At 38.9% G+C, this 21,407-nt stretch overlaps 1 long non-coding RNA gene across 1 annotated transcript in view; it reads left to right on the top strand.

Moving 5' to 3' along the window:
* Window positions 1-9,244: 9,244 nt before the first annotated feature.
* The window catches only part of LOC140498281 (uncharacterized), a 40,908-nt gene continuing 28,745 nt past the window's right edge, over window positions 9,245-21,407 (top strand). Inside the window, exons 1-4 of the long non-coding RNA XR_011965049.1 lie at window positions 9,245-9,619; window positions 10,334-10,466; window positions 12,663-12,888; window positions 15,300-15,433. This is a non-coding gene — a long non-coding RNA (uncharacterized lncRNA). The remainder of the gene's footprint in view (window positions 9,620-10,333; window positions 10,467-12,662; window positions 12,889-15,299; window positions 15,434-21,407) is intronic.

Raw genomic sequence — 21,407 nt, 5'->3', positions numbered from 1 at the left:
GTGCAAGGTGAATGAAAATAAAAAAGGAAGAGACATGTATCTACTGTATCTACTTCCTAGGCATAACATGGTTTCATAAATAAATTCAACAAACATTTTTGAAATGCACACTGTGTATTGACCACTGTGTGAAGTGATAGTCTAGATCAAACAGGTCCTCTGATTTTCCAAAGCTTATATTCCAGTAGCAGAATAAGACACATGCAAAGATATCTATAATTCAAGTATTATGAGTACAATAAAGAGTCACAAAACAACAGACTATAAGGTGCTAAGGACATAAGAACAGTTGTGAAACAAGGATGCCCACTGTCACCAATATTATTCAATTTTGGATTGGAAATCCTAGCAATAGCAATAAAAGAAGGAAAAGAAATAAAAGGAGTCAGAATAGGGAATAAAGTAATAAAGGGACAAAATCCCTTATTGATGGGATCTCAGGAAAGACTTCCTGGAAGAGTTGTCACTTGAGGGAGGGGTACTAATACAACAGAGAGGGAGGGAGGACATTCCAGACCCAGGGAACAGAATGAACAATTCAGATAAAGTCCAAGGTCAGGGAAAAGTAGAATGATGCTGAATGGTAAGGAAGCCTAAATGCCAAGCAAGAGGGATTGAACACTGCTCAGCACTCAGGAGAGAACCACAGAAGGTTTGGGGTTTTGTTTTTAAATGAAGAAATTGCATGACAAGAACTATAATTAAGGAAGATAATGGCAGCACTATCATTTTTTTTTAATGGAGTCAATGAAACAAGAGTAGTAGCTAGCAGGTACTTTGGGTAATTGAGTCATCATTCCTCACTGAAAAGTTAATGTTCAGCCACATTTAAGGAGAAGGCAGGACACTTGGACTTTCTAATAGACATAATACTAATTGTAATCCTATAGCCTTTGGATAGAATTAGCTTAACTGTGAAAATGGAAGCTAAGCCTTCAGTGTTCGGAAGGGTGCAATTTGGAGGTAATCCTGGGAGAGTTCCATCATGTCAATGTCCTTCCTAATATGTGGCACTTAAAACAGAGGTGCTATGCCAGAGAGGCCTACCTAGAGTGGATCCATAGCAGAGTGACAAAGATGGTTAAAAAAAATAGTCTTGAAACCAGTTCATAAGAGGATGATCTGAAGGACATGTTTATCCTAGAGAAGATAAGATTTAAGGGGGATGTGAGAGTCATCTTCAAGTGTTTAAAGGATTATTATTTTCAAGAGGGATTAGACTTGCTCTGTTTGACCTTAGAGAGCAAAACTAGGAGCAGGAGTGTATCCTTTCCCTCTGTTGATGATCTGCAATACATATGGTATATATCATGTTTGTATATAATTATTTTCATGCTATCTTCCCCGTTAGGATGCGTGAGCTCCTTGTAAGCAGGGACTGTCTCACCTTAGCAGAGTGTCTGACATAGAGTAGGTCCCTAAAAAATGTCTATTGACTAGGTGATTGATGGTGCTAAGAGGTAGATTTGGAATTGATGTAAGTAAAGACTAATAATTAACACAACCAAAAGTGGAATGGGCTGTTAGGGAGGACATTCCTTATGAGAGGAGATTTAGTCATCTTAACTGAATAAACACACCAATAAATCTGAAAGAGATTGCTATTCAGATAGGGACTGAATAGTTGACCCTTCTAACTCTGAGATTCTATGATGTGATTGATTGTAATTTTATCCTAGCAAGATTTTGTGAAAACAATGTTGGATTTGGAATCATAGAACTTGGTTTTGAATAAATAATCTTTAGGCTTCCATCAATTTCTAAAGCCTAAAGCTTATGATCATCTTGTTGAGATTTTTCTAATCTCAATCCCTCTTTAAAGTTCACATAATTTTTCTGGACAAAAGTTAAATTCTTTAAAGGGACCTAGGGTCCCTTAGGTCTCCCTTGGCTTAGTTCATTATGTACTGATTTAGTAATCAATGAAACATCACAGACAGCTAATGCCTTGTTAACCTATATTAGCTCTTCCTAGAGAAAGAGTTTTAGGATCAGCACCAGGTCAACAAGTCAACAGGCATTTATTTATTAGGTGTTGGGGTTGTAAGCTCAGTTTCACATGGACAGTCTCGGGCAGGTAAAGGTGAGGACTTCTAAACCTCAGAGTTCTCATGAGGCCCCCCAGGGAACAGCTGGGAATTGAGGCGTGAGACCCGGGCTATCTCGTGCATTTCCACCTCTTCTCAGTGGGAAACGTGCTGGGGAGAGCATCCCACCCTTGACATTGGCCCAGGGTCTAAGCACACCTGTTGTTGACTAGCTAAGGGCTGAGAGCACGCCCAGTATTCACGTGCAAACTATGCGGCAGGAGAGCTTAAGTAGGGTCAGGAAAGCCTGAAGGCGCTCTTTGCACTGAGGGGCCCTTAGAGGGCAGAGGGTCCCTCCCCTCTCCCGCTCCCATTCTCTTGCTGTACGATCTTTGCCCCTTGGGAGGAGGAGGATTCCTCTCTCCTGAGGAAGAATTCACCCTGCACATGTAACCAAGACCCTGAATAAAGCCTAACCCTTGTTCGACTCTGGAAAGTCTCTTCTCTCAATACGTTTATCCGGTTGGCCACCGAAGACCTGCGAAGGTGAAAGGTAAGACTCGGGTAGCCCATTGGCCTCTAGGCCGAACAATTAGGGATCTATTATGTGCCAGGAGGACCTGACTTCAAATCTGACTTCAGACACTTACTAGCTGTGTGACCCTAGGCAAGTCACTTAGCCCTGTTTGCCTTCTTTCCAGTTCTGTCAGATGAGCTAGAGAAGGAATGCAAAGCACTCCAGTATCCCTGCCAAGAAAACCCCAAATAAGTTACCAATAGTCAGACATGACTGAAAATGATTGAACACCACATATGTCAGGGACTATGCTATTAAGTGCTGAGGATACAAAGAAAAAAAAACAGTCTTTGCACTCAAGGAGCTTACAATTTAAGGGGAAGGAAGGGGTGGAGCATATACAAACACAGATGTACAAACCAGATATCTACAGGAGAAATAGAAGATAATTACAGAGAGAAAGCACTAACATCAAGGGGAACTGGGAAGGTTTTCTTGAAGAAGTCAATTAGGTGACACTCCAGTTAATTTTATCATTATAATAGTAATCACATAATAGGTTTTATTCTTAATATGCCTGGTTGAGGAGTATCAATGATGTAATTCTTCCATTTTGCGTGTGTGTGTGTGTGTATAGAAAGCAGATAGAAATACAAATCCTGGCTCTTTTCTACACTACCTGTAGGGCATTTAACCACACTGGTTCTCAGCTTCTTCTCAGAAAATGGAACCTTGGAACACATGAACTCTAAAGCCTTTTCTATTTCTGAATCTAGGATTCTGTAATCTTGCCTATTCAATCTACCTGGCCAATGGAGAACGCTAACATGGCAGTTTATCTTGCCAACTAAAAGTATACTTGGAAATAGTTTCAAGGATTCACTTACCTGATTTTCTTCTGCACTCCTTAGACTCAATTCTCCCCTCATTACCTCCATTACCAGGGCTCTTAAGGAGTCATCAGGGGAAGAAATTTCCTGAAGTGCTTGCCATGTATCTATACCTTGATATTCCCCAACCCCCTTTTGCCATAAATTGATCCTCATAAAGAAGGTTATTGTAATTAGTCCAAACTGTATTCAGTTATGATTTCAATATCTATATCTATGTATCAATACACACATATACATATATGTGTATGTATGTGTATATGTATGTATGTATGTAACAGTGTTTTTCCAAAGAAGTTGAATTAATTCTTTAATGTTGATGATTTTTTTATTTTAAATTATTTTATTTGTTTTCAGTTTTCTACAATCACTTCCATATGTCTTAGTTTTTTTCCACTCCTTCCCCTACCTTCCCCCCTCCCTCCCAATTCCCTCCCTGAGACAGCTTGCAATCTTATATGGGTTCTACATATAGAATATCTATTAAATATATTTGTACCTTAGTCATGTTGGATTGAAGAATTAAAATGAATGGGAGAAACCATAAAACAAAACATAACATAACATGACACAGGAGAAAATGGTCTACTTCATTCTGTGATCCAATTCCATAGCTCTTTCTCTAGATGTGGAAGGCATTTTGCCTCAAGAATCCATTGGGAATTTTTTAGGTCCTTGTATTGCTGTGAAGGGTTAAGTCTACTAGAAAAATTCCTTGCACACTGTGGTTGTTACTGTACACAAAGGTCTCCTGGTTCTGCTCCTTTCACTCAGCATCAGTTCATATAGGTCCTTACAGGCCTCTCTGAAGTCTTCCTATTCATCATTTCTTATAGCACAATAGTATTCTATTACATTCACATACCACAATTTATTCAGCCATTTCCCAATTGATGGGCATCCCCTTGATTTCCAGTTATTGGCCACCACACAGAGTGCAAATATTTTTGTACATGTGGGACCCTTTCCCATTTTTACGATCTCTTTGGAATACAGACTTAGAAGCAATATTGTTGGGTCAAAGGGTACGCACATTTTTGTAGCCCTTTGGGCATAGTTCCACATTCCTCTCCAGAATGGTTGGATCAGCTCACAACTCCACTAACAATGAATTAGTGGTCTAACTCTCCCACATCTTCTCCAGCATTTATCATCTTCCTGTTTTGTCATGTTAGCCAATCTGATAGGTGTGATGAGGTACCTCAGAGTTGTTTTGATTTGCATCTCTCTAATCAATAGTGAGTTAGAACATTTTTTCATATGACTATAGATAAATTTAATTTCTTCCTCTGAAAACTTCCTGTTCGTAGCCTTTGACCATTTATCAGCTGGGGAATGACCTGCCATTGATGATTTCTTTTTGTGGGACTCTAACAATACAGTGAATTTTTCTGGTCCCAAATCTTGTGTTTCCCAAAAGTGTTATGACTTCTTCTAAATCAAATCACTTTAACCCACTGGATTTGCATCAATGTTGGAAACTGGTCAAATTGTTCATTGAATATTCATATTTATTTATTATAAATGTTCTACAATTAGAAAATATACACACAAATATACATGTATACATATATATACACACACACAACATGAAAACAGGTCTTTAGTAATATGACAACTTTTCAATATCCTATTTTACTATCAAATTTGAATTTTGATGTTTTATAAAGGCCAGTCTTTGGGCCAGATATACACTTGTAAAGTGAAGACAATAATTTTTGCAGCTCCCAAGATTCCTTCCTTCAATTGTTCCTTGATAATATTCATTTTCTCTATGCTAGCACATAATGTGAAATTATCATTTTGTAAATGAACTATCCATTTTGCTAGAGATCACTTAGTTTAGGGGTCATCTAACTTTCCAAAGAGTTACCTTGATCTTTTTAAATAGTATTCTTGCTATGTAACTTTTTGAAGAACTATATTATGCATATGTACATGTATGTATAGGAACCCACACATGTATACATTCAATTGGAATATGCTAAGCATATAATTAATGCCCTTGTTCAGTATTGATTTAGTTGTTTTACTTCCTTTCTGTTTTGTGAACAAGTGTTATTGCTTATCTCAGATAGGAGGTATTTATACAGCAGGGGGACTTTCTGCCAACTTGTTTGATATAGAGACCAGGTCATCAATCAGCAAGTATTTACTGAGAAGGTATTTGGCACAGAGCATGGTCCTTACCAAACAAGATAACAATAATTTATTAAGCACTTTCTATATGCCAGGTATTGTGCTAAGCACTGAGGATAGAAATATAAGCAAAAAAGAAAGACCAATCCTCACCCTCAAGGAGTTTATATTCTAATGGAGCAAGACCATATGTAAAAAGGGAGTTGAAAGGGAGGGTGGAAGGTGGTCAGTACTGACACCTGGAAAGTTAGAAGTATAATCAGGAAGGGAATGAAAGTTGGCCACCCTCTTCAAAATGGAGGCATTGGAAGAAACTCACCAAAGGGAGAAGAGGGCTAGTATAATGGATAGCTGTTCCAGGATGAGGATGCCACAGACACTGAGGGAATTTCCAGAGTGAGACTGTAGCAGAGACAGGGTGTTAAGGTCCAGAAAGTCAGCAGCATGCCATCAGAAGACATTCTCCTGGCCCTTAAGGAGCTTATTCCCAATAGTCTATTTGTGTGGACAAATTTAAACATATGAAATACATTAATTGGAATTACAAAATAATTTATTGAAAGATAACTAATATAACACAGAATCAAACATAGGTATGCTGAAGACATATTAGATGTTAGGAAAGCTGCAGGGCTAGGAGGGGTATCTCTGCATAGGTATTATCATTCATATGGGAAAGTTCCCTGCCTAACTCTTCAGTTCTTAGGAGGAAAGGGAGAGAGGAGAAATAGATCCCGTTTATGTGGATCTGTTTAAGGTATCAAATTGCTATTTGCAAAGATAATTACGTTAATGAGTTAAAGATTTTCCCCATCCATTAAGGGAAGTTTAATTAGGGGAGACTTCTTTGTAGGAAGGCCTACATCTTTTTGTTAATTGCTAATGAGAAACTAGTTCTCAAGGGTTGGGATGCTCTCTGGCTCTGAAAAGTGTATATATACTCCGAGGTGAGGTTTTGTTTTGGGGCTTATTCATTGGAAGTGTTTGTTTGGCCAGCTGAGACTCTGGGCAGCCACTAAGGAGCCCCCCCAGTTTTGAAAACCCAGATGTTAGCACTTCTCTCTCTGATAACTATGTATATATGAAATGGTCGGACAATTGGATCTGTCTGTTGATCTGTAATGTATGGTCAGACAGCTGGAAGCCCTGTCTGTTGGTCTTTATATCTCTGTTTGTATTTTCTTTGAAGTTCAGGGTGCTGACATTTTCCCCTGAACTAAGTGAATGATTTATGTACTTGATTAAAGTGATTGTTCACCCCTCAAAAGTTGCTTTCCTTTTAAAAAAGCAGATTTAAGATCCTGTACAGCAGGCCCTCCTGTGTATACCAGGTCCTCACTGTGACACTAGTGTAGCTAATAACCATCATAGTTGTAACTGTGCTATGCATTTGCTTTCTCCCCTGTATCAGCATCAAAGGGAATAGAAGGTGTGCTCCAGTGTGCTTGTCTCAGTTGGGATTTGCAGCCTGTGTGATCAAGCACCCCCACCCAGCATATCCCAATGTGAAGCAATCAGTGATAGTAGTCGTCAGATCAATCCAGTAATGCTGCTCTGAATCATGACAAAGCTGAACTTAAAGGCTTCTGCTCCTGAAAGGGAGTCCCTTCTGGGGACCCTGGGCAACTGTAAGCATGACAAGTAGAAAAAGAATTACTAAAGTGCAATTAATCAAACAAGCAACACAGGAGAGCAACACAGAGAATGTTAGAGCTGGAGTTTGAAGTCATGGATTCAGGTCCCAGTTTCAGCAGTTATTATCAGGGTGTTCTTCAGAGACTTGAACTTCTATGAGCTTCAGTTTCCTCAGCTATAAAATGGATCCTTAATGATACCTCACAACTTATTTTTAACTCTTAAACCACAAAGTTTGATACAAATGTGTCATCTATGACCCAGAAACCAAAGCTCTGGGCTCATGTGGACAGGCTCCAATGTTAAGGACCACTTAATCATTCTCCTTTTAGTTCATTTTGTCACCACTTAGAATTTACTCTGAGAATATCTCTATTCATAGTTCTTGTCTGGGTCTCCATAGATGTGATCACTAGATTCTTGGAGCTCTTATGTAATCACCCAAAGAAACAAGTTCATTTGTTGGATACATAAAAGTCTTTATATTGAACAGCTGAAAAAGTCAAAGAAGCCCACAAAAAAAAAATGCAGAGAACACATGAGGGACTCAAAATAGCTCACAAATAATAAAAACAATTCTCTTCCATCTTTAGTGATTGTTATGTTCCATTGAGGTCTGAAATCCTCCAGAAGCAGTGCCACTCCATGAACTAGATGTTTTTAGGTAGAAATTAAACTTGAATTTGCCATTAGGGTAAGCCGTTGACATTCCAATGAGTCTTCCTTACCACATGTAATCCCTAGTCTTGTAGAGTCACCCTCTGGATTTGACTTGACTCAAAAATTAAACAAACATGAGGTTGCTAGATAGATGACACCTTGACATTCCACTGAGTCCCTCCTATCCTACAGAGACCCATACAAGCATCCATTCTTATGGTAGGTACTACTACTTTGAGAGTTCAGACTGCCCCAGAAAGGAAATGTATCTACATTAATTCCCAGTGACAGTAGGAGATAAGGTCCATATGATTCACCTCCCCATGTCATGAAGTCAGACCCTTGCTATGGTGCCTTTCAGTACTGGGAGCCATGTGTGACCCTATTCCCTATCCAAAGGCAGTTCCTCAGGAAGCTCCCCTTCTCTAAAAACAAAACGCTGGATCTCTGACCTCTCCAACTTGATTTTCATTGGAAAGCAACAACCAAAACTGATTGCTGCTCATGCCCTTCTTCTCATTAGGCTAAAAGGATAGACTGCTGTATCACACTACCTGGGAGATCTCTTCTCTAGCTATAAGGCAATATTCCTGGGCTGTTTAACATAAGGCAAGTAAAGAGATAACTCCCAACCCTTGCTTACGTGGCTCCCCACTATTCAGGTATTCAACATTGTCCAGGAACCCTGCTCTCTGGCTGCATAAATGGCATTAATTCTATCTCTGATTTGTGTTTCTGCCATGGCCAAAGTAGTCACAATCAGGGCAAGAGGTGCTCCCCCTGCAGCACACTCCAGAAGAATGTTGAAAAGGACAAACCCAAAGGGGTTAAATCCTTGGTAAAAGCACTCTTTTATAGACCAGCTCAAAGGAATGGCTTTTCCAGCAAGATGTCATACTGAAAGTGTGGATCAGGCAATTCTTCTTGGGGGCAGCCCCAGGCTGTAAAATCTGTCCCCCAGGTAGTACCAAGGAGGATGCCCATACTCTTTAAAGGAGTGCATACTCAAACTCTTAAATAAAGGTTTACTCCCTAAAAGCCCATTGAGATGATCAAGGAATTCTTTCGATTATTCTCCTAAGATACTATGATCAGGAAAGCCTTTCTAGAGAAAATAAATGTAAAGCTGGATGCTAAAGAATACTAAAGTTCTTTTTTGTTTTTTTGTAGAAGGCAAAGGGAAAACATACAGTCATATGGAGCTAAATACTTACTAATTCCCTTTTGATGAAGATAGGTATGGTAGAAAGTAAAATGGATTTGAAATCAGAACACATAGTAATATCTGTGGGACCTTAGACACATAACTTGATTCTTTGGGACTCAGTTGTTTCATCTTTAAAAAAGTTTGTGGGAAAGGGGGAAGAACTGGGAGGATCTTTTCAGCTCTAAATCTATGAACCTATAAATGTTTTAATCTTTGAACTTTCTCTCCACATTTGACTTCAGAAGCTTTTAATGAACCCTAAGAACAGTAGGCATTTGACAGCTCATTGTATGTACACTCCAAAAAGCAGCTTATAAATGTCTCAGGACAGAACTTGTATCTGCCAAGCACTAACAACTTCTGGTTCCCTTTTTTTCCTTAGGAATAGAGTGTATCCATCTGGTTGGAGATGGAACTCCTCAATTTCTGCTAAACCCAGCCTGAGAGTTGGTCACTGACCTAGAGAAATGCTGAGGCCCTCCCATTACTGTGATTTCATTAGCAGCAACTTCCTCTGGGAATGGTGTGATTCCTCAGTTGAAGGGTAAATAAAGAGTAATTGCTAACAATTATTTTTAAAGCTCTTCCCTTTCACAGGGAGGGGAATGGTGCCAGGTCCTACTAACATAGGATGTGGTTGGTCCCAGAAAACACTATTTTCTTTAAGCTAGGTATAAAAAGGGTACTACAAACCCCCTTATTTGCCTTTTTTAACTTAACACTTGTGTTAAGCAGGAGGCTGGAGGCGAACATGTTATTACTAGATTATGCTTTTATATTCCCTTGACGGGCCTGATGCTGCTTGCTTGCACATATTGGGGGTATTTAGTAACTGAACCCTAGGCCTTAGTTATTTGTTTATTTACCAATTTCCTGGGCTTTAGCAAAGGAGTGGAACAGCTGTGAGTTGCTCGGCCCAAGTGAATAACTGAATGCTTACAGGCTTCACTTTCTCAGCCCTCAGTCCAGAACAGAACGCTGTTCATTGACAAACAGTGTTCAGACAAAGACAGAGCATGCAGCTAGGAAAGGATCTGTATGACAAGCACTGTTTTAGAATGTGATGGGATACCCAGGGATGGGCAAACAGGAAGATGTGAGGAACTTGCAATCCAATAGCAGGAAATGAATGACCAAGATAAAAGGGAAATGAGCCAAGGGCAAAGGTTATTTACAGACCCATTCACAAGTCACTTGGGACCTCAACTCTAGGTCCACTTAAGCACATCCCTCCTTTTCTGTGTGTTCTCTTTTCCAGCATGGAGGCAACAGAGAACTCAGGAAGAGGTCACTCAAATGTAGAATGTGACTGCCCTCATGAACGTCATCCTCTGCGGTCTTCTCAATACTTCTTAAACCTAAAGTATAAAAAAGCAGCTTCAAGGAACTAGGTGACTATGCAATCTGGTGTACACAAATATCCTCCTCTTTATCAGAATTTCCAACTCTTATTAAGGAAAAAAGCACAGGAGAAATTTTTAAGAAATGTGAGGACAAAGAGATCACTTTCTTCTGGAACGAGGAAGAGCTGGACTCACAGAGGTGGAACCTAAGTCATGACTCATTGAAGGAAATAGGCCTTCAGCAGATGAAGTTGGGGAGAGTCCAGTCTAGGTACAGGGAATGATGTGAGCTAAGGAACAGAGGCGGAATAGTGTTGGACCAGATTCAAGAGACAGAGAATAATTCAGTTCAGCTGAAGCAAAATGTGTAAAGGGGAGCAGTACGTGATAAGGGCAGAAGATAGTTTGAAGTAAAGAGCAAATAACTGGAAAAAATGAGTGCCCTTTATCCATCAACTGGGGAAGTACTGAATAGATTGTGGCATATAAATATAATGGAATATTATTGTGTCATTAGATAGGATGACCATGAGAAATTCAGAGAAACTTGGAAGGACTCGTATGAACTGAGGTATGAAAAAATACACAAAACAGAACTATATACAATTGCCATAGTAATGTAAAGATAAGCACTATTAAAAGATATATGAATGCTGATCAAATCAGTGACCAACTGAGACTTCAGAGGCCTAATGTTGAAGCACGCCTGCCTCCTGCTGGGAGCAAGATGGTGACCTCTTAAAGCAGAATGCAGCATATGCTGTCAGACTGGGCTGATGCATTCGGTTTAACTTTGTCTGCATCAGGTTCTATGGGAAAGATGAATGGAAAGGAAGGAAGGAAGGAAGAAAGGAAGGGAGGGAGGAAGGAAGGAAGGAAGGAAGGAAGGAAGGAAGGAAGGAAGGAAGGAAGGAAGGAAGGAAGGAAGGAAGGAAGGAAAGGAGGAAGGAGGGAGGGAGGAAGGAAGGAAGGAGGGAGAGAGGGAGGGAGGAGGGAGGGAGGAAGGAAGGAGGGAGGGAGGGAGGGAGGGAGAGAGGGAGGGAGGGAGGGAAGAGAAGGTGGAGGAAGGAAAGGAGAGAGGAAGGGAGGGAGGAAGAGAGGGGGAAGGAAGGGAAGGGAAAGGGAAAGGAAGGCATGAGAAGGAAGGGAGAGAGGGATGGGTTAAAGAGCCAGACGGTGGACTGTGATTTCAGTGAAAGTGGAGAAGAGGGAACAGATGTCAGAGATGCTGCAGAGGCAGGATTCTCAGGGTTGGCAAACTGATTGGATGTGTGTTGAGGTATGAGGAAGAGTCAAAGATTACTCTGAGGTTACAAGCTTGGATGGTTTGGAGGACAATGATGACATCAACAGAAAGAGAGAATTTCCAACAGAGGATGAGAATATGTTTAGGGGCAATTCAGGTTTGGACATGTAAGCTTTAGGTGTGGCAAGAGATCCAGAAATAGGTTTCCAGTAGATAGAAATATGAAACTGAAATTCTGAGAAGAGGTTAGAGATTAGAATATAGACTGAGTTATCTGCCTAGAGGGGATAATGGAAGTCATGGAACAGATAATGTCATCACAAGAGTATGGAGATGTATAAGGAATTAATAACTCCCCATTTGGTTGATCAGAGGAAGGGTCAAAAGAAGATAATATAAAACTACTAATCTGAATAACAACTAAAACAATAATTAATATGCAATAACCACGCTACTTTCCAGCACATTGGCAGTGTTTGATAATTTATAAAGTGCTTTCCTTATTTGATTCACAACTTTATGAAGTTATTAAAGTAAGCATTACTATCTCCATATAAGGAATTTAGAACCTAACGGGGTTAAATATTTTTTTAAGGTAGAAAACCAGGTGTTTTGCCTCCTAGACCATTTAGTGGAAAGAACACTAAACCACATTGAAGTACACCATCCTTGGGGTCCATGCCAAGACAACAGCAGGTAGATGAGACCAACTATAATTAGATCCTTTTGACGCTTCCAAAATTAAACTCCTACAGATACATATACAAGGTAAACACTTTGAGAGAACAAATTCTGTTCCTTACCATATATAATTAAGATTCCTATAAGCTTACTACTACTATATTTATTAGATAAAGTTCCACGGTATCATTTATCTTATCTGTCTTGGTTTTTTCATCTGTAAAACAGGGTTATTTTGACTACTTGCCTTACAAGGATAAGGAGAGGGGTGTCATATGGAATGAAGTACTTAACTTTTTTGTTTTGTTTTGTTTTAGGGGTCATACTAATGGCAGAATTGAGAAAAAGATGTTAGGAAGACCTGGTTCTGATCTTACCTGAGACACAAATTGAATGTATTACTTTTAATTGTCCCAAAGCAATTTAAGACTTATAAATGGCAGAACAATTGGTAATTTCCATTGGTAGAGAGATTCTACGCAATAGAACTGCCCGATACATGTGAAATCAATGGATCAGACAACAAAAAAGACTGAATTGAAGGTAAGGGGTGCAGAAGGATTTCTCTTGCAAAAATGTCCCTGAAGGATGTAGCTGTAGAAGCTCAGGAGTTACCTAACTTACCACAAACTCAAGTAACTTGCCCATGGTCACGTGGGCATAGTGTATATCGGAGGCAAGACTTTTTGGACTTCCAGAATACAAAGCCAGCCTGACATCTGCTTCACAAGATTGCTTCTCTTCTAATTTTATGACACTGGATAATAAGAGATATTATCAGAAAAAATTTTACAACTTTTTATTTGTTTATAATTTTTCTTTTGCATTTCTAAGGCATATTTAATAACCAAATTTGATAAATTATCTATTAATGTGGCTGTCAAACTGTCAAAAATGGGCACAAAAGTTTTCTAGTTCAATACATAGTATATCTTAAGGGTGACTGATTATACTGTGAAACTGCAACTCTCAGGACATCCTCGATGCAAGTGTACATGTCACATCAATAGGCTTACTCCATTGTATTTGCCTCTAGTTGTACATAAAGGCAACATCTCCAAGCATTATGTCAGAGGCACAGATCTAGGAATTTTCATCTTAGTCATTCACCATAGTTCCAGGGACCTCCAATGTAGTACATGCAGATCAACAGAGCTTCCTAAAAGTCTACTCTCCCAGGAACACAAAACAATCCTGTCCAGGGTCAATTCCCTTAGCTCTTTGCCTGAAACCAAACTCACAATAAGGGAAGTAGGAAAAAGGGAAAGAGAGTAGTTACTCACTGCTACAGGGGCTCTTTCCAGAAGATAAAAATGTCTTCTAACTGCTCTCCCTCTCCAAGGAGCCCAAGATCATAGTACAGTCAAGCATTCCAACATGTTGGGATTCTGACCTTACAGTGGAGAACTTGTTATTAAAACTACTACCATTTTCTGGGAAGATTTTTTTAATCTCTGGGAATGCACATCTCAAATTTTTCCTTAAGAGCCACTCCAAAATTCTTGGGATCTTGGCAGTGGTCAAAGGACATCAAACTAAAATGAGATCTATATCTCAGACTATGGCACTATCCCTGCCCCACAAAAAGGCCGTGATGCACACAAATCCCACTGATAACCGCATAAGTTACCACCCATACTCCTCTATGAACATCAGCAGTTCAAAACTTGTAGACGCTTATCCGGAAGGAAGGAAGGAAGGAAGGAAGGAAGGAAGGAAGGAAGGAAGGAAGGAAGGAAGGAAGGAAGGAAGGAAGGGAGGGAGGGAGGGAGGAAGGGAGGGAGGGAGGGAGGGAGGGAGGAAGGAAGGAAGGAAGGAAGGAAGGAAGGAAGGAAGGAAGGAAGGAAGGAAGGAAGGAAGGAAGGAAGATCGAGAGAGACAAGCATTTATTAAGTTCATGCCATGTTCCAGGAACTATGTTAAGTGAATTTATAAATATTATCTCATTTGATTCTCACAACAACCCTGGGAGGTAATTATCCTTATTTTATACTTGAGGAAACTGAGGCAAACAGAGACTAAGTGATGTGCCCCTGGTCGTGTAGCTAGCTATTATCAGAAGTCAAATTTGAACTCAAGTCCTTCTGACTCCAAGGCCAGCACTCTATCGAGTGAATTACCTAACAGCGGTCATTGTTAAAATTAATATCTTTGATGGATGTCTTAAATAGTGAGAGATATCATGATGAACAGGAAGATTTCTGAGAGGCCTGGAAAGATTTATATGAACTGATGCTGAGTGAAAGAAGCAGAACCAGGAGAACTTTGTACATAGCAACAACCACAGTGTGTGAGGAATTTTTCTGGTAGACTTAGTCTTTCACAGCAATGCAAGGACCTAAAAAATTAAATGCCTTCCACATCCAGAGAAAGAACTATGAAAATGGATTGCAGAATGAAGCAGACTATTTTCTTTTGTGTTAAAAAAAAAAAATAGAGATATCTTACCTGTGACTGAGGCAGAGCAACCAGGCTTAAAAAGCTTTCTATCTCATTATTCTAATTCTAAAAATAATCATTCCCCTACTGAATCAGAGCCCCCCAAAATGTTTTATTACATATTACTAATTAACCACATTCATATGGTACTTGCAATATACAAAGCATTTTTCCCCCAACAATCTTACAATATCTATAGCACAAGTATTATTAGTCCTGTTTTACAGATGTACAAACTAAGGCTCAGTGATACAGACTGACCTACTCATAGTCACTAAGGTAGGGCTCACACACAGGTCTCTTGACCCAATACGAATCCAGCATTCTTTGGATCCAACCGTATTACCTCTCCCTTGGTGCAAATGAGAATCTTCAAATAAGCCTTGGGAAAGGCAGATGCAAACAGTGGTTAACTGCAGAAATTCCCAATCCTGAAGAGACAGTCTTTATGTGACATTTTGTTTTCCTTCTCCTTTCTTTCTCCCTCATCACCTTTCTCCCTCCCTCCTCCACAGGCTTTGAGAATACATTCTATTCACTTCATTCACTGCCCCCTGCTAGCCTATGGAGCACAAGACTAGGAATCCAACCCAACACACTAGGCAGATGGATTTTAATCACCTCAAACAGATGGCACAGGAAGTGTCAAGTAGGTACAATTAATAATTTTTCTTCAATTTTTAAAAGTTTAGAAAACCAAGAAGTCAAAATGGATTGTCAAGTATCCTGTCATTTCTATTTTTATATTATTTTGGTCTATTCTGTGTCTATACATAGTTCTAATTTAATCTAAAGCCATTCCCATTCTTTCATCTCCCTACCCATTCCCTTACTTAAATTAAATAACATTTGATGGGCGAAACAAATGCAGATCTCCAAATAAGCAAGGCAGGCATGTTTGACTCCTCAGATGTTCCAGAATGGAATCTAGCCCAGTAAATACATTGGAGCCCCACTCACCTGAGCTAGGCACTATCACAGGTATCTACCATAAATCATCCTTTGCCCCATGCTCACAGCCTAGTGAAGATTAATGACAGCAGATACAAAAGCTGCCAACTTGGAAGGGTTTCTGTGGAGGTGCAGGGAAGGCTATGTGAGCAGAATATGTGATAAAATGTTGGGCTAGAAAGCAGCTGAGGTCCTTCTCTGTAACGCAGAGACATTAAGACCTGTCTGACTGGGATGACAGACAGGTATTTGACCAAAGACACTGGCAGCTATAGAAGGGGGAAAACAAACAAACAAACAAAAAATGCTGAAAGGTGATGTCAAAATGTGATAGCCGTTTTTCACATGTCATCAGTAGTGATGATCATCAACCAGGACCACTTGCATGGAGGGAAGAAAAGACAATATTGTATCTGACTACAAGGAACTGGCTAGACTTGATTTGTAGATTGGTTGGCATGGTTGGCCTGACTGTCACCCACCTTAATGGAAGAGCAGAGCAAGACACTGGTAATTACCCTCATTAGAGAAGACTAGTTGTCTGAACTGCTTTTTTTCACTGTGGCTGGAGGAAAGTTAATGAAATAAGCAAAATCTGAATAGATTAGCTGAATAGTTTATGTGGAAGAATGAGAGAGATTTTGATAATAATTTGATATAATTCAAAAAGAAGCATTTTTTGAGTTTTTTAGTCTCTTCTAGAGATTTCAATCATTCAAGCCAACAAATATTTAATTTGCCTACTATATTCCAGTCATTGCACTAAGAATAGGGTAATGCAAAAATAGTCCCTGACCTCAAGAATCTCACCTAATGGTGGGGTCTGAAACAACATACAAACAACTATGAATATACAAGATATATACTAAGTAAACTGGGGGTAATCTTGGAGGGAAGACACTAACATTAAGGAAAGGTTTCTCGCAGAAGGGCAGGATTTTAGCAGATACTTGAAAGAAGTCATGGAAGACACAGGAGATAGACAAGATGAGGGAGAGAATTCCAGCCATGAGGAGAAAGTCAGTGAAAAAGCCGGAATCAAGAGATGAACCAATTTGTGTGAAAAATGCTTGTTGAATGACTTCCCACTTCACATATCTAACTTCTCTCCTAAGTTCCAGACTCTCTCAGCACTTAGTGATCTCATCAGCTCCCATGGATTTAATTACCATCTCTATGCTGGTGATTCTCAAATCTACCTTTCTAGTCCCACACTCCATCTCTTTGCTCCCAGTATTCTTTCTGGTTGTCCTTCATGCACGGAACATTCTCTTCTTCTCTACCTGGTTGGTTGATTGGTTATTGTCCTTCATTCTTAAAGAGGACCAGAATGACATCACAACTCTCCTTCCACTTTACTCTTGGCTTGTAGCTTTTTCAAGTTAAAAATTTACCATCAGTGCACCAGCTGACATTAATGCCAATTTCATCCTCATGGAAGGCATCTAATAACACTGCTGCAACCATTATGCTAAAAAGCATGGGAGCAAGCACACATCCAGACTTCACTCTATTGGTGACTGGTAATGTGCACAAGGATAGTCCATTATCCCGAACCTGGGAGTGCATATCAACATGAAATTGATGTACAATATTGATGAACTTCTCTGGGCAAATTTGGAAATAATTTTCATAAGTTCTCTTGACCAAAAGTATCAAAGACTTCAAGTCAGATCAATGAACATTGTGTACAGGTTTCCATTCTGCTCCTGGCATTTTGTCTGGAGTTGTTGGGCAGAAACCACCATAACAACCATTCCTCCACCTTTTCTGAAGCCACACTGACTCTCACGTAGGGGACCATTTTCCAGGTGAAGGATCAACCTATTAAGGAGAATTTTGCCAGCAATGACTAAAAAAGAGAACACTCCCACCCCACCCATGATTGTGACAGGACAATCTATTTCCTTTACCTTTTTAGACATATATGGTCTACCTACTCATATCCCTGGTTTCCTTTAAGTTCCAACTAAATTCCATCTTCTACAGGAAACCTTCCCCAGTTCTCTTAACTCAGTGCCTTCCTCTTGTTAATTATTTCCTATTTATCTTGTACACACATAACCTGCTTTGCATACATTTCTTGGCCTGCTATCTCCCTGCTAAATTGTAAGCTTCTCAATAGTGGAGACTGTCTTTTCCTTCTTTTTGTATCCCTAGCACTTAGCACAGTGACTGACACATAGAAAGTGCTTAATAAATGTTGATTGATTAATTGATTGAAAAATATTGCTCAAGGGCACAGAATTTCACAGAATTTTCACTAGTAATGGTTACAGGTTTAGAAAGAGGAACTTTCTCTATCAGCAAACACTTTTAATTCCCCTTCTCTACTTGTTGAATCAGGAGGAAAACTAGGTAGCATGTTGGAAGGGACTACAGAAGCTTCCCCAGACATGGCTCTTATAAAAAATGAGTTCCTTGCTAGTTAGAATGAAAAAAACATGTTTAACTATGTGTAATCACCTTTTCAAAACTACTGGACTTAGATCAAACTGAATTACTGAAGAAATCTTTTATGTCCTTTTATCCAGATTTGCGGTTTCCTTTTTTTAGGGGGAAGTTCCAGTGTGGAAACTCACTCCATTAACACAGGTTGACAACTTCTCCAAAATGTATAGCTTTAAGAGAGTTATCTAGGAGGATTGAGGAGCTACATGGCTGGCCTGTAGTCATAGAGCTTGTATCTGTCAGATGTATGATTTAAATGTATGACTTCCTAACTCTATGACTTTCCTTCCATCTCCTGTCATACTACCTCTCAAAGAAACACAAAATTCTCCCAAATAACTGAAAGGAACAATCTCCTAGTGAAATGGAGGTGCAATTACCCAAGAGGTTTTTTTTCCCTCCATTCCTAATTACTATAATTTGAATAAAACATTAGATTCTAAATTATTATGTCTGGAACATTTATATCTTGATAACTTCTTAGTAAAATGAAAATATAATAGACATATGACCTTCAAACTGAACAATTATGACTTTTTAACAACTCCACCTCCGAGGTAGGGAAATGATCATAAGGCAGAGTTCAGAAAGTAAATGGTCTCGGTTTCTTTGCTTTTAGAAAGCTTAATTTTTTAAAAAATATCCTTTGAGATTTAAAAAGCTTTCATATTGACCCCTTCCCAATGCTGTTTTAAGGATATGGAAAAGGAGATTTGAAATGCATTTTTTCAGCTGCTAAACATTAGATGAAAAATGTACTATTTCCCCTCTAGAAACACATCATTCTTTTCTTGAGCTCAAATAACCACAAAGTATCTGAATTTGGGAATTCAAAACAGCTTGTCTATGGTCCTCTGTGAGAAAGGAAATCCTGCTTAAGTTTGAAAATAATGGAGTAAAAGTATTTTAGCTCAAAATCATCAAATAAACTGCTAACCATAGGAGCCAAGCATCTCTGCTAAGTTTGCTCCGGTTTGGGGCACGTATGGCCCACCCTTAAGATCCTCTATCATTGAAAAAGAAAATTAATAGCTGCTTCAGAAAACAGAATGTTTTTATCTCCTCCCAAAGAAGTCTTGGAATCTTGACTTTTCTTTTTCCAACTCCAGACATAGTGAAGCCTACATTCTAAATTCTCATTTATATCAGTCATTTAACTAACTACACCATTTGGCCAGCTTATAACTTTTTACAATAAAACAGTCTCAGAAAGATTCTCCCCATAACTACACTATCTCTTAGAAGTAAGACATCTTCTAGGAGAAATCACAGCTTGGCAAATCCAGTTAATTTTTTTTAATAGACGTCATTTAAAGCATGGATTGTATTGTTTGTTAAATCCCTTATTGGGCTGCATCTACAGTACCATATTTCAAGCATTGGTAGATTCAGAACTGAGAGTAGTTAAGATATGCAACCCCTGGGACACATATAGCATTTAGTATGTTTCCAGTGAAAGGTACTTTTAATTATTACTTTTTAATAAATATGCATACTTTCAATGCTAGATAATTCTTAGTATAATATATGTGTATATATAAGCACAAATGTGCATATACATATATGTGTACATATACACACATATGTGTATATCTGTGTATAAATATCAAAGTCACATGAGCTACAGTGAAAGCTTGAAGAATTTAAGAGAGGTATGGCTTTCAAAAGTAAGAGCCATTCTATTCTGTCCTGGTCAGACTCCACATGTATATAGTATTGTGTTCAGTTCTGAGGACCACATTTGGATAGGACATTAATAAGAGTATCCACTCAGTGTGTAACCAAGATCATGAAGGCTCTTGGATCTATGTTAATAGATTGGTTAAATCTATTGGTTAAAGGATTTGTTAAAGGAAATGGAAATGTTTAATTTGGGAGAAGACTCAGAGCCATGATAGTTATGTTCAAGTTTTCAAGAGACTGCCATCAGGAAGATAGATTAGACTTGTTCTGTTTGACCCAAGAGGACAAAGGATAATGGATTGAAGGAGCAGAGAGACAAACTTATATTTGATGTAATGCAAAACTTCCTTATAATTAAAGCTATACATAAGTGGAATAGGCTTCTTCAGGAGATAATACATATTTCCTTACTGGAGGTCTCAAGCAAACACTGAATGACTGCTTGTCAGAAAGGTTGTAGTAAGGATTCTTGTTTGAGTTTGTTGTTGGTTAATTGTTTTTAGTTATATCTGACTCTTCATAACCCCATTTGGGAATTTCTTGGCAAAGATACTGGAGTAGTTTGCCATTTCCTTCTTAACTTGTTTTACAGATGAGAAAACTGAGGCAAACAGAGATAAGTAGCTTGGCCAGGGTCACACAGCTGAGTTTCTAAGGCTAAATTTGAACTCAAGTCTTCCTGACATCAGGTCCAGACAGAGCTCTATCCACTGGACCATCTAACTGCCCTGTTTGGATATAAAGTAGACTCAATCAGCAGATAAGGTCCTTTCCAATCATAAAATTCTGGGATCCCACAAAAGCAAAACAATGAGAACAATTTCAAGTCTAGAGAGCACAATTTTCAAAGTTTGTCTAAAATACTCAAATTCCATCCCCCAGTTCTGGTACTAGGTACCATATTTTAGATGAGACACTAAGAAGCTGAAATGTAGCCAAAAAGAGAGGATTCAAATCTCCATGAGGATTGACATATTTAGCCTGAAAAAGAGAAGACTTAAGGGAATATTATAGCTAACTTCAAATATCCAAAGAATTTTCTCATGGAAGAAAGATTAAATGGACTTGTCACATTTAACTTCAGAAGTGTAGATTAGGACCAATGAATGAAATGTACTGGAATGAAAATCGTGATTATATCAAATACTATCTAGGCATTTAGAAAACAGAATGGCTTGCCTTGTGAGATTGTGGCTTCTCCATCACAAGGAATGTTCAGAGACTAAATGGTCACTCCTCAGAAATCTAACAAAAGTAGGTTCACATATTCATTTGTGTTGGGGGGTGAGATGGAGACGAATCTCTAAGGTCTCTTCCTACTCTCTGATTTTAAGATTCAATTTGTATGAATAGATGCAACCCAAGTTTCCAGAGAATCTTGGAGATGTGTATTAACTCCTTCAGACTACTGGATCTTAGTTATAGTGCCTTGATTATAAAACCCTAGTAGTCTATATTTGATAACTCTCAGTAGAATGTTAGAAAGTAACAGCAGTAATTTTTTTTTTTAATTTTGTCTTTGTATTTCCAGGGCACAG

The sequence above is a fragment of the Notamacropus eugenii genome, chromosome 4 (genome assembly GCF_028372415.1).
Source record: "Notamacropus eugenii isolate mMacEug1 chromosome 4, mMacEug1.pri_v2, whole genome shotgun sequence".
Lineage (NCBI taxonomy): Eukaryota > Metazoa > Chordata > Mammalia > Diprotodontia > Macropodidae > Notamacropus > Notamacropus eugenii.
Note: the sequence above shows the minus strand (reverse complement) of the source record. Positions and strands in the feature narration are given on the sequence as shown.